Here is a 4,984-nt window from a genome sequence, read left to right as displayed (position 1 = left end):
CAGTCATGAGGCAGGAAGAGTTCCTGCCCTCGTGGTTTCTAGTCTAGTGAGTAATAGATCACTGCAATGAACAGTCAGTAGAGTTGGGTATTAACATGCATTCCCAGGTCTAAAATGAGCATTACCATGAGTTTTAAAGACTCTACAAAAAAATAAATTTCTAAATTGTGTCTCTACATTGGAACCTAATATAAAATGGTATAATCCAACCCTCCATTCTGAGAGAATTAACTACATAGTCAACATGGTCAGCATTTGCCACCATCAGGACAGTGGGGGACAAGTCTACCAAAAGCTATTGTTTAATACAGAAACAACATGAATCAATGTAAGAGTTTGAAAGTAGTCATGTCAGCAGACGGCCATAACCAGAGATGGTTTATAAATGTGTTACTAACAACTGGAAATGGTCACACATTATCTTTAGGATGAAGAATGTAACTAAAAAAACAGTCAATTGTATTCTACATGATCTAAGTAATCATGAGTTCATAGAAGTCAGGGTGTATATGAAGCTCAGAAGTGGGGCGAGAGAGAGAATGTGAAGCAGAGTGCGCTCACTCTATGTCTGGAGAAGAGCCAGCTGGATACGTGGGGCCGCATGCTCCAGCGCAAAGAACATGGGCTTCGCCGGGCTACTTGCTGTATTGCACTAGAAGAGGTGGGATGCCTCTGGAGTTGTGGGTCGAAGTCAGGCTGACCTAGAATTGAATCCCAGCTCTGTTGTTTGGGCAACCTTGGGCAAGTGATAACCCCTCTGGACTTCAACTTCCTCTCTGAAAAAGTAAAAAAACAAAAACAAACAAACAAAAAAACCGGTAACAATCCTAAATACCCTGAAACGTAGGTAATGTGAAAACACCTGTTGCGATGCATGGGAAGCGATCAGTAAGTATTCTGTCCCCTTCCTTTCTCTTGTGCAGTCACAACTAGTCCTAGTGGGGAAAGGGGGAGTTCCACCTAACCCAGTTTAAGGAATCACCTTGGCCTCTAAGCCACCTTCTGACCAGCCTTTGTATGTGTGTACTTTACCAACCTGATGTCCAGCATCACTCATCCTGCTAGAGAGAGCTAAGCTGAAAAACTGGCAACGTGGTGTATCAGCAAATATACGGAGGTTGCTTAGCATGGCCTTTAGAGTATGCCTAATTTTGGGTGGATACAAAATTATGTCTCTAAATTTGCAAAGCTGAAGACTACTTTCAGATACTTCCTATTTGTGAATCTCATTTCAACAATTACAAATTCAGATCGTTTTGGGCTCAGGAAGATATTACAGATTGACAGTGTTAGGAACTTGACTACTAAGGAATGGTGGAAACCTGCAGAACTGGAATGGCACACGGCTGGCTGCAACCCAGTATCTGTTGTTGTCTTCGTCCTTAGTACAGAACCAGGATTTTGTGCAGGACAACAATATGCCTAGCTAAAAATAATTTTCTTGAAGCTAGAGACACCGTGTGACATAGTTCTTGCTAATAAAATAGAAATAGAAGACTGCTTGTGATTTCTGGAAAATTTTGCTTTTTTGCCCTAGGCACTGACTAACCCTTACTCTTATCAATATCTCCTATTTCCTTTCTGGAATGTGGATGTACTAGCTGGAGCTGCAGCAGCCATTTCTAGACCATGAAGTAATAAAGGCCAGGATAATTATATATCTGTTGATATTCTTGAACTGTGGAATCAATCCCAGCAACTACCTATTTCCAAACTTGTTTTCTTAAGGAAAGAAATCTCTCATTTGCGTAAGCCCATTTGGTTGTTTTTTGGTTACTTGCAATCAAATGCAATTCCAAGTTGATACATTAAAATTTAATAAAGCTTTAAAAATGTTATGCAGGTCAATGCATAATTTGTTGCATTCATCTCCCCCATAACAAGGTACCTTGAATATTTCTGAAATCTGTAAAATGGGAACACATTCTCTCACTGTTAAGGTATCTATGACCAGATGATAGATTTGGTGAGCTGTTCTTTTAATTTCTTGGATTCATCACATTGCATTTAGATTAACTAGTCATTTTAAATCAAGAGATCTAGCAGGATATCTGGAACGACAGATGTGAATACCTGATCTTTTCTCAAAAGCCATTTATCTCTTAATAATAATTCAGAAATATTTCTACTAATGACACCTACCGAAGTTTGATTTGGGGACAAAATGATGTTTCTAATACTGCCGTGCTCAGGACCATACCAAAATACTATTCTTTTAGAATATACAACTTTAGTTCAGCTTTAGATTCCACCATGATTGGTGCCTCCCCCTCTATAGTACAGAGCTGTCTGTCACAAGGCCACAGCTGCTCAGCCAACTCATTTCCCAGCTTCCTCGTCCGTAGGGGCACCGTGACCAGTTCTTGCTGAGGGAATGAGTGCCAGTCAAATGCTTTGCTTCCAGGCCTGCCCAGCTCATAAAATCCCTTCCACAAGCGGCCCCCCACATGCTTTCCCCCTTCTGGCTGGAGGAATGGAGATGATCCCAGGATGACCTTGGAAGCTATGTGTTGATTACAGAAACTCCATCAGCCTGGGTTCCTGAATATTGGGGGGGGGGGGCACTCCCCTGCTGAGCTGTTCACCTGCCCTCAACTGTTAGATAAACTAGAAATAAGCTTGTTATGTTTGAGCCGTCATATGTTAGGGTGCACATTTTATAGAACTTAGCTATCTAATGTGGGTTTACAGCCTAGTTACATTTATTCATTTGATATGAGCGCCTCCATGAACCGCCCCCGCCCCCTGCCTCCCCCGGCTCTGCAGCCTCAGCTTCCTTTGTAACCAGCATGGCCCTAGCAAACAGGTCACTCCATTCCATGAGTGGGGCCAGGTCCCAGATGAGGGCGGCAACATGTTTACTATAACGAAGTTTCCAGGGTTGAAAACTGAAACAGCATTTTCCTCCCACAGTTTCCATTCCTAGCTATATTGTTTCCAGAGAAAAGATTTCTTCAGCTTTCCCCTCTCCCATCTCTGTTGACTTCAGATGGTGGCTAATCACCTCCAGCTGTACTGGCTCTTAGAGCCCTGCTGGCCTCCTTTCCATGACAGGAAAACAAGCCCTCATGATTCCAACTCACTCAAAACAGGAGTTTGCAAACATCTTTTAAAGCAATAGAAACCTTCCCCTGCCACCCCCCCCACCCCCCCAAATGAAACCTTCAGCTCCAACCCAATCTGTAAAATTCGTCCTTAATGAAATAGGCATGGTGGTTGTAATGAAGCGTCTCTGGTCCTGCTCCCTGCACAAGAACGCAGGATATGGTGAGGCCAAAAGGGAACGACAGAGCCATAGATAAGGAGTCATACCACTATCTTCTCACTGGTGGCTGGTTGAGACACAAAAGCAAACATCCGCCAGCACCCCAACAGGGCGTCTTCCTGCACCCCAGTCTCACTGGCGGCCAGGCGAGACACAGGAAGAAGGAGCCACATGATCCGCAATCTACCATCCACTGTTGCTAACCCCACTTGTTAGCCACAATCCACCATCTGCTTCTCTGCCAACCACCCAATGAACCAACCCCTTAGCATAGCCACAGCAGTTATATTAGTGCCTAATGGCTAACCGGTAACAGCTGATGGCCAACTAGTTACAGCTGATGGCCATGTACTACCCAAGCCAGCAACTTTCCATGTGAGGCTGAGAGCCTGGAAACTGCTCTCTGGGACTCTGTCCCCACACTCCACCCCTACAGGGTCTTGCCTCACAATATATACAACAAGCATCTTTTGCGAGGGGCCCTGTGCCAGGAACCCAGCTCATGAGAAAAAGTTTTAGTCCAGTTCAAGTAATGTCCCAGGAGGTGTCCCTCGATGTCTACCTACTTTCTGGGCACAGTCAGGGTTTCTCAGGGTACCATGCTTGTCTCAATAGTGGCTCACAGCCAAGGTGCTTACATATTCTCGACGGTGGCTGGTTGAGACACACCTGTACCCCAACAAAGGGTCTTCCTGCACCATAGACTTGCTGACAGCTGGGGAGACACAGGAAGCAAACATCCACCGGTTCCACTACATGGTGGTACATTCCCAAGCAAACAGTCAAGCGGTCCATCAAATCAGGGATGGAAGGCAATTCCCCATAGTCCACAGTCGTTTGCCAGGGCTGTGCATTGGCCTCACAATGTGTGCCCTCTCTGCAGGGCGAGGGCTCCAAGTCCTCCCCAACCTGGGGGTGAGGGACGACCTTGACCTCACCCACATCTTCCACGAAGGACTCAGCAAGGGTTTCCTCCTGGGACTACAAGTTCCGCATCTGGGCTGCCATAGCAAGAACTTCCCAGCCGACACGGCTGCAACAACCTTCGCTTTCTCTGGCCTATGCTGGTTGGAGAACCATCCATGTCTTTCCACCCTTCCACAGGGGTCCAGCTCTCCAGCAGCTGCATGGCTCTTTCTATGCTGGTCAGAGAACCATCCACATCTTCCCACCCCTCCACAGCGGTCCAACTCCTGAGAACAGTCATCATGTACCACACACAGTATGGGGGCCACATGTCCTCCTGCCCAGGGTCCGACCTCATTCCTACCTTGCCGGAATCCTGCTCACCTCGCCAAACATCTGAGTGGGTGGTGGCCCTGGTGCAAGATGTCCACAACTCTAGGGGTCTATGGCAGCAGCAGACCCCCAAAAAGCAGGTGACGCTTGCTATGGCCGATAGGGTGGTACACTATCCAGAGGCTAGAGAGGACCACCAAATCACCGATGGGTCACGTTTCTCCCAGGCAGATCACGTTTCCTGCTCTGCTCCTCACGGGCTCCTGGAGACTGAGTGTTCATACACACAAACTGCTCCACCGCCCTTCAGAGAGTTTTGGCCGGCACCATACCCTGCTCACTGTGCCAAGTGTCATGCAGGGACTCAGCTCCTGCTCCCCGCACAAGAACGCAGGATATGGTGAGGCCAAAAGGGAACAACAACAGAACCATAGATATGGGAGTCATATCACTATGTTCTCACTGGCAGATGGTCGAGAC

The sequence above is a fragment of the Rhinolophus sinicus genome, chromosome 1, assembly GCF_057876585.1.
Source record: "Rhinolophus sinicus isolate RSI-liver-muscle chromosome 1, RSI-T2T, whole genome shotgun sequence".
Lineage (NCBI taxonomy): Eukaryota > Metazoa > Chordata > Mammalia > Chiroptera > Rhinolophidae > Rhinolophus > Rhinolophus sinicus.
The sequence above is the reverse complement of the archived record's forward strand: the minus strand, read 5'-3'. Positions refer to the sequence as shown.